General features: G+C 41.0%; 1 protein-coding gene across 1 annotated transcript in view; it reads right to left on the bottom strand.

The window, feature by feature from the left end:
• The window catches only part of LOC143301915 (kinesin-like protein unc-104), a 174,959-nt gene extending 170,331 nt beyond the window's left edge, over positions 1-4,628 (bottom strand). Inside the window, exon 1 of the mRNA XM_076616358.1 lies at positions 4,548-4,628. The gene's annotated coding sequence lies outside the window, so the exon portion shown is untranslated. The remainder of the gene's footprint in view (positions 1-4,547) is intronic.
• Positions 4,629-9,747: the final 5,119 nt, after the last annotated feature.

Raw genomic sequence — 9,747 nt, 5'->3', positions numbered from 1 at the left:
GGCAACTCAGGTGGACGTGGCTGAGCTGTTCAGTATGTCTGCTGTGGACAGTCCAGGTCTCACAGGCACAGAGAAGGATGGTGAGTACAACTGCTCTGTAGTCCTTCAACTTGGTGGTAAAGCTAAGACCTCTCAGCTCTCATCGATCGTTTATTTATTTATAGTCTGTTCATCTAAGATGATGATATTAGACTGAAAATAAATGATATTATTATTATTATTGTTTGGATTTTCATCATTCCTATCATAATGATGATTGTTAGTATTAATTAGAAACCAACATTTCTGTATTATCAAAATGAAAATGGGGACGGTTGAGGTGGGCGGGAGGGGGGGCAAGGGGGAGGGGACTAAGAAAGGAAGAGAGACAGACAGACAGACAGAGAGAACAGAATGTGGAAAAGATAGAGTACAAAATCTAAAATGAAGAGGGTGAGTGTCAGTGATTGGAGAAAGAAAAAACATAATATTTGAAGGGTGTGTGTGAGAGGCGGGATGGGGGAAGCGGGATTAGGACAACAACAAAAAAAAAGAAAAAAAAAAAAAAAGAAAAAAAAAAAAAAAGCTCTCACACATTCTTAGAGTCTCCCAACAGAGACCAGAAGTGACACTGATACAGTGCCAGTGACAGTGACATTCCTCGTTTTTGAAAACTGGTCTTCGCTTTCTTTAAACCCTTGGTAACTTTGCCTTAGCCTCTAGACTGCTGAACATGGTGTAATGAGATCAGTGTGCAAGCATGAACTTATGAAGCATGAATTAGCTTGAAGGGCACATTGTCAATCTGTGCAAGCAAAGAGACAGTGTAAGTAACCGATTATTTCAAATAAAAAGCTACACATGTATCAGGAGGAGGAAGAAGCCAAAATGGTGACCCACTGACTGATATCCTGACCTGAGAGTTGTGTGTTATCTCAGTGAGGCAATAGCCCTTCACTGACCAGGATATTCAGCAGCAGCTGTAAAGGGGTTCAACCATACCTCAAGTCTAACCTGTGATCAGCTGAGCTGCTTCAAACCAACAGTGACTGAAGTACATCAATCATGACACAGGGTTCGTAAAAACAAACTTTATGGACCACTTGCAGTCTTCTTCTTGGGGACATGATGAAACGAAGAAACTATAAGAAATAATTCAATGAACACGTGCAATTCATGTATAGTAAAATAATTTAGGTAACTGTAATTTTGTACAATCATAGTTGTCTACTTGTAGTGGTACTTAGTAAATTGGGAGGAAAATGGCAGAATGGTTGAGACACTTATCAAGGTTCTGGGTTAGATTCTCACTCTCTCCTTTAGTCTTTCTATCCTAAGTTTGCCTGAAAAATCAAACCGAGCATCTGATGGGCGCAACAGCTGAGTGGTAAAGCACTGGACTTTCAATCTGAGGGTCCCAGGTTCGAATCTCGGTAACAGCACCTGGTGGGTAAAGGGTGGAGAGTTTTCCGATCTCCCAGGTCAACATACATGCAGACCTTCTAGTGCCTGAACCCCCTTCCTGTGTATATGCACACAGAAGATCAAATACGCACGTTAAAGATCCTGAAGTCCATGTCAGAGTTCGATGGGTTATGGAAACAAAAACATACCCACCATGCACACCCCCAAAAATGGAGTATGGTTGCCTACATGGCGGGGTAAAAACGGTCATGCACGTAAAACTAAAAGCCCACTCGTGTACAGTATACAAGTGAACGTGGGAGTTGCAGCCCACGGATGAAGAAGAAGAAACTGAGTATCCAGTCACACGAATGAGACGATAAAACAAAACTCTGTAAAAGAAATTCATCCAATCTGATAGATCATACACAAAAAATATATAATGCACTCAATGTCTGACTAGTGCATTGGGTTATACTGCTGTCAGTCATCTACCTAGCAGATGTGGGGTAGAACTGATAATTTGTCAGAACACAGAGATAAGACACACACGGACTAAAAGAAATTCATCCAATCTGATAGATCATACACAAAAAATATATAATGCACTCAATGTCTGACTAGTGCATTGGGTTATACTGCTGTCAGTCATCTACCTAGCAGATGTGGGGTAGAACTGATAATTTGTCACAACACAGTGACGCCCCCTGACAAAACTGAAACTGAATCTTACTAAACTGACTAATCTTTCAAAAACATTCAAGCCATAAATCTACAATTTTTTCTGTGAATTCTGGGTATGTCAGTTTGTAAATTCTGTTCAGCGTTTATCAACAACTTCATACACAGATCTCTCTCTGTCTCTCTCTGTCTCTCTCTGTCTGTCTGTCTCTCTAACACATCCTCCATACATACAACTAAACAGTGACATATGCAACAACAAAAAAACATGTATGTGCATGCATATGCACGCATACACAAACACACACATCACCCACACAGACACACGCGCACGCACATGTATACATGCACACTCACAGACATCACACGGTGACTCGGTGAGAGAGAGGGTCAGAAAGATAGCTAGAAAAAGGACTGAGGCAGACACAGGAGAGAGACAGTGAGAGAGAGAGAGGGGGGGTGGGGGGAGGGGAAGAGATGGGAGAACTAGGACTGCAGATCTATGCAGTACTGGCAGTACTGAAGTTATGATTCACTCACTTAGTCACTGATAGTCAAAGCTCACTGCCACAACTGTCAAGTGCTGAAATGTTACTCATGCTTTTCTTTTGCACACAGTGACACACACACACACACACACACACACACACACACACACACACAGCACACACACACACACACACACACACACACACACACAGATAAGACAGAAAGAACTAGACCAAAAATCAATAACTGTATTGTTCCCTTTACTGGCTTTAGTGAATCAATCCAAACGACTCGATTCAGCATATATTGTGATAAAAAAATCTTTTAAAAAAATGCATGCATTAATGTTTCACTTAATATCAGTATTATCAACTAAGTAAATGATGTAATCATTCATTTAAAATCTGAAATGCAATAAATTTTTTCAGTTTCTGCAATCATTATGGTGTATCACTGTATGTTACATTTCTGAGTATGCTGATGAAGCTGACAAACAATGCACTGGTTCGACTTTGCCAGTTTGTGGTATATGCTGTAGCGTAGTGTATGTCTTTCCTTTCTCAGTCAGTTATTAATTAAAAGTCAAACTTTAGTGAACAACATCAAGCAAAACTGTTATCTCTTAGAGAATATTGATCCATCCTCACTCCATGAGGTGAACATTCGCAAGGTCTACAACTACAGACCAGTACAAGAACGCAATAACCTTAGAAGTGAAAAAAGACATATATTATGATAATCTATACTCTCTTCACTCAAGTTGTTTGATTTTCTCATATATAGAATTGAATCACAAATTAGCCCAAGAAGAGAGAAACAGGGTTTCTAGACAGAGATGGATATGATACAAACATACAGGTCAAGTCTAAGAGAGAGAGAGAGAGAGAGTTCAGGTGTTATAAATTTGATAGATCTATGCACAATAAATGAATAATACAGTGACCCAGAGGTCTTGTATGACTCATTCACTTCACTGACTCAGCCACATATCACATGCGCTTTCAGAAAGAAAAAAAATTGTTGGGGTGTGCAGTTTTATTTTGAACACATGCTCCTCATCCTCTCTTCCTCTGCCCCCTCTCCTCACCCTTCCTCACTTCAATCTTCTTCACACACACATGGAGGGAAGTTCTATTCTTTTGAGTCCAATCTGTCAGTATAAAAGGGTACTTTGAAAACTGCTGTCAATTCATGACTAGAGTAGGGGACAAGAAAAGGAAGGTTGGGTACATTAGTTGATTAATTGAGTCAATATCTTTTAAAAATTCATGCACACAACAAGCTGTGTTGGTCCTTATTTCAATGTCAACATATGCTACACACACACACACACACACACACACACACACACACACACAGATTTGGAGTCACACACACACACACACACACACACACACACGGACTAGAAGAGAATTTCACCTACTACTTTCACACTTTCATTTCAAAGCTTGGTTTGTTCAAGATTACACAAACGAATTCAAAGTAAGATGTTTAGTCATGGGGAGCGGGGATTATTTCCCGAAACTAAAATGTCAGAGGTGTATTCCCAAAGCCAGTGCTATATTCATTTCCTTTCCGTTTTCATTCTTAAATGCTAGCCTGTTCTGCTGCTGCTCTGCTATCGTTTGGCATTTTTGGCAAAGGTTGCATGTTATGGAAAATGCAAGAGAAAAAAACAACATCAACTTACATACAATACTCAGCCCTTCGATGAACAAAATTTCTGTCATTGTCATCCAAGACTTCACCGTCCGTGTCCCATGCTTTCAGTAAACTGATCCTACAAGAATCCTAGCCCAAACTGACAGATAATCTGACCACAGTATCATCGTCTGTCATGTGATTCTTAGTCCTTAGCCAAACACACAGCCATAGCCTGGGATAAAGGTCCATCTCCGTCGTTGTCGACCAAAATCTCCAACTATAGCGATGCACCAGCCAATCATTTGGGTTGACTGAGTTAAGAAAAAGTGTAGAAAGTTGCTTTGACTCACCTTAAACAACATGGTGTCACACAACACGAGTATTTTCATCTTTACCAAAGCATTTTTGGGGACATGATAATTAACCCCGATCAACATAAAAACTGTGTTACGGTGCGAGGGGAAATTGTGTTGCCCATTAAATTATGTCCCTCTTTGACGCTATATTTTTGGTAGTAGTAGTAGTAGTAGTAGTAGAGTAGCCGTTATCATTGCGGTAATTTCCTATCTGCGTCCTATATTAAGCAATCTTTTTCAGTTAATAATGACTTGTGAAAGAAAATGGAAAAGAACCCTTGTCAACAAAAGTGTTGTGCTCTGGCAAAATTCTGGAAAAAAAAAAAAAAAAAAAATCCACTCCGACGTCACAAATGTACACATGCACCCAAGGTCTGCCGGATATAGCGCGTTAGGTCGGTTATGCTGCTCAGTGTCAGGCATCTGCCTAGCAGATGTAGTGTAGCGTATATGGATTTGTCTGAACGCAGTGACGTCTTCTTGAGAAACTGAAACTTTAGCGAAAGCGTGTTTCACTGCATTTATGACTATTTTTAAAGTCAGTCAGCGCTACATTAACACTTACTATCGTTATAATGCATACTAATTACAAATTCCTGAGCTGTATTATCAGACCAGAGGGGTGAGAGAGAGAGAGAGAGAGAGAGAGAGAGAGTAGGCGACAGTATTTCATGAGAGGACTAGGCTTGACGAAGGCTTTACTTCCACTTCTCTCCCCTGTGGGCGCACACATGCTTAATCTTCCGCATGGCTGTGTAATAAGAACTAGTATATTCTATTTTTGCGATGCGGTTGATGATTTGTTGAATTACTTCCATCGTTTGCTTGCTTGCGTTTTCATCAAAAGTTTGTTTTTCTCCTGGTTTTGTATGCGTGTAGTGTGTTACATGGAAATTCTACACACGCGAAAAAGTCGAAGATCACGGGGTGTGTAGTTGGAGACTGAGGAACACTGATATATTATCATCTGTTGTGGAGAAATGACTCATAATGATGATACCAACTGGTATTGCTATTAGGTCTTTAAAAATGTGAACCCGGTAATTATAAATTTCCACCAACATTAGTAGTAGCAGCAGCAGCAGCAGCAGTATCAGTAGTAGTAGTAACAGCAGTAGTGGTGGTGGTGGTGGTGTTTTTCGTGTTGTTGTTTTTTGTTTGTTTTGTTGTGTTTTGTTGTTGTTGTTTTGCTTATATTTTTCTTCTCAAAATGCACTGAGTGTGATAATGATAGTTTTCAACAACAACAAAGAACAACAACAAGACTTGTTCGATTACTGGCAGCTCAGGTAGGACGACTGGTGGAGGAGAGTTTTCAAAGAGAGAGAGACTTCAGTGCCTATGACGGTCTAAGTGGAGACAATCTGAGTGATTTTCGTGACACTTGAAGTTATCCCCCTTCACTTATGTGGATTATGAGTTCTTGAAAAGTACAATGTTTTCCTTTCTATTAATGTTTGGAGTCGTTATATTATGCAGTTTAAATTGATATTTATACATATACTTTGGAATATATTAATTGTAAAAAAAAAAAAAACGAAATTTATTTCAGAAGCTAGCGATTTTCGTAAGAAGAATACCAATGTTTAGTGTTCCCTTCGGTTACCAGGATATTAGTATGGGATAAAGGATAAAAGTTTGCCAAATTGGTTAGTTATCAGATGGCTGTCTTGAAAGCTACAATAGATTGTGAGAAGTGCGTGACCATAACGTATGTTTGTCGGTGTGCATGCGTGTGTGGGTAAAGTCCAATTTACAAGTTAGTATCCTGAATTATTGCACCTATTTTACCGGCAATTTTTGTGCATGTATGAAAAGATACTACCATTATTAGTAGATGTTGTACTAGAACCCATTTTCAGTGGATTATCGACTTTTACTTTGAACATTATTTTACTCAGTTTTGATGCAGATTCAGTCACTAAACTAACGTACCATCATCTTGTTTGTTTTTTGTTTTTCCCGGTTTTTCGTCCCTACACAAACCATGGAAATGTAACCAACAGGTCAGTGCAATAATTCATGATGAATGTAGGCCTGTGTGTGGTTGTACGTCACCAAGTGCGAGTGCTGACGAAGGGATTTTGGTTTAAATTGTTGATTGTTTGCTCTGCCGTGATACGTGCAAGTGATTCAGTTTCCGCCGAACAATTTTGGTGACTGATGCTTTTCGGCACCTGAGCAAACAATTTAACGGTCAGAGGGCAGTTAAGATTCAAAGGGGAAAAAAAGTCACTGGGCCACCACCAGAGAATGAAATCTGCTTTATTTCAGTGTCTGTACCCTTAACTGGTCAGTTTCAGTTTCTCAAGGAGGAGTCACTGCGTTCGGACAAATCCATATACGCTGCACCACATCTGCTACGCATGCAAATGTCTGGCTGACAGCAGCATAACCTAACGCGCTTGTCAGGCCTTGAGTGCATGCTTGTTGTACACGGGCTATCAGAGTGGATTTCTTTTTGTATGTAATTTTGCCAGAGGACAACATTCTCGTTGCCATGGGTATTTTTCCGCAGTGCCGGCGCCAAGTGCGTGCTGCACACGGGACCTCGGTTTATCGTCTCATCCGTCGGAAAGACTAGATCGACGCTCCGTTTGATTTTCCAGTCAAATTTGAGAGAAAGGGCGAGAGCTGGATTCGAACCCACACCCAGCTCACGGACTCTCGATCTGTATTGGCAGCTGAGCGTCTTAACCATTCTGCCACCTTCCTCCCTTTGGTCAGCAAGTTAAAAAAAAAAAAAAAAAAAAAAAAAAAAAAAAAAAAAGAAAGAAAGAAAATTAATAAATATATGAATAAATAAATAAAGAGGGGATCGGGAGAAATGTGACCAGTGCACACAATGTAAAGACCTGGCCCATGCGAATGCACTGGCCTGGGGCTCTGAATACATTTGTCACTTTCTTTCTTTTCTTTTCTTTCTTTTGCGTTCGACAGCTACGCAGTCAGGGTCGAAGTCCGAGGGATGCCACAAACTCGGACGTCCGGTGAAGATCGGCTACCGTCCCCCAGAGCTTGGTGTTGAGGTCCATCCAGCACCCCCAGGCCAGGACTGCTGCCGCATCTTCTCATACAGGGGGCAGTCTTGGAGAATATGGGATGGGGTCTGGTCAGCCTGGCCGCAATCACATAGGGATGTGGCTGCCACTCCAATCCTCTTCAGGTGTGCTCGGAGGCCGCAGTGTCCTGTGCGAAGGCGGTCGATGGTAGTCTGGTGTCTCCTCTCCAGTGTCCTGATGGGATCCTGGTGTGCCTGGTAGCCTCCGTTCAGGGTGACCCAGCCTCTTCGGAATCTGCTGCGGATAATGTGAGAATAATGCAGACTCTGTTTACAATCCGCTGAAGACCCAGTGAACTCTAAACCGTAATTTGTTTTCTTTTGTTTCATTTCCTTCCACTCAGGCGGTGCAAGGTGCGTCCATGTGTTATTTCATTTTCTGATTAATGGAAGAGGTGTTCCAGTATCAGTATTAGTAGCTCAAGGATGCGTCACTGCGTTCGGACAAATCCGTATACGCTACACCACATCTGCCAAGCAGATGCCTGACCAGCGGCGTAGCCCAACGCGCTTAGTCAGGCCTTGAGAAAAAAAAAAGGTGAATAAAATTAATAATAGATAAGAGAGGTGTTCCAATGAACTTACGACTTATGTTTCCCCTTTTCATCAGTTTATCTTTTTAAGTAGGAGTGTGCTAAAAATCCAAAATATTGTGGGGGGTTTCCCCCTGCTTAATTATTTTTCATCATCATCGCAAATTCTTCTTCTTTCCAGTAGTCTTTTGACTGTAGGGCCTCTACTGATGACTTGGGAACCAGTTCTCTCCGTTAAAAAACACACTGCAAAGTTTCAGTTTCAGTTTCAGTAGTTCAAGGAGGCGTCACTGCGTTCGGACAAATCCGTATACGCTACACCACATCTGCCAAGCAGATGCCTGACCAGCGGCGTAGACCAACGCGCTTAGTCAGGCCTTGAAAAAAAAAAGAAAAAAAAAGAAAGAAAAAAAAGTGAATAAATAATAGATAAGAGAGGTGTTCCAATGAACTTACGACTTATGTTTCCCCTTTTCATTAGTTTATCTTTTTAAGTAGTAGTGTGCTAAAAATCCAAAATATTGCCGTTGGGTTTTTTTTCCCCCCTGCTTAATTATTTTTCATCATCATCGCAAATTCTTCTTCCGTTCTTTCCAGCAGTCTTTTGACCGTAGGGCCTCTACTGATGACCTGGGAACCAGTTCTCTCCGTTAAAAAACACACTGCAAAAACTTTCCACAAAAAAAAAAGCTTTGCAAGGTCTGTGTTGGGATGGATCCGGGTTTTGTTCCATATAATTTTGAACCCCAGTTTACCGGGGAGGGGGGGGGGGGGGGGGGGGGGGGGGGAGGAAGCTGCTAAAACGTCGACAACACATAAAAATGAAAGTATCAGTGAGTGCCGACGTGGAAACTCCGTGCTTACCGACTTCGCCGTGTCTGGAGAAAGCATGCGTACAGATTGCAGAGACAATGAGTTAGGTTTAACAGTCGCAGCTTTTGCGGAAAACGTCCAAGTGCATTATGGACCTGCAGTTTGAATCACAGAACATCCGTCATTTCCCACAATTGCTCTGAACCGAGCAATCCTGGATGTTAGCTTTATCACAGATTATGTTCAGTTTAATGCATGGTTCTGTGATTATTTGCCCAATTGCCAGGCTTTTAAAGTATGCCTTTTTACTTCTTGTTGCTTTTAAGCTGAATCTATTTATATGAAATAAATTTTCACGACGAAAGGATCACATCTGAACGGAGTAGGCATATACATCTAAAAATCATGGCAGCAGAAAAAAAGAAAGAAGAAAGACACAGACTGATAAGATTATTTACAACTTAATAATGTGACTGCGGAACCGAAAATGAAAACATTTTGTATTGGACGACATACCAAAATTCTCATTGCAAATGTCACATGTCTTCTTCACTGCTTGGCGTATATGGATTTGTCCGAGCGCACTGACGCCTCCTTGAGCTACTGATAGTGATACTTCTTCACTGGAACCATGATACTAAAATCGTGGCAGATTGATTCCTGTATTCGACGCTTGTCAGTGTAAAATGTTCGTGGATACTATATACATTAATCAGTTCGCAATGACTATTTTTGTGTCTTCATAATTATGGCGGCACAAATAAGAAGCAACGTGCAACAATACTGG

The sequence above is a fragment of the Babylonia areolata genome, chromosome 28 (assembly GCF_041734735.1).
Source record: "Babylonia areolata isolate BAREFJ2019XMU chromosome 28, ASM4173473v1, whole genome shotgun sequence".
Classification (NCBI taxonomy): domain Eukaryota; kingdom Metazoa; phylum Mollusca; class Gastropoda; order Neogastropoda; family Buccinidae; genus Babylonia; species Babylonia areolata.
This window is presented reverse-complemented; position numbering and strand designations above follow the sequence as displayed.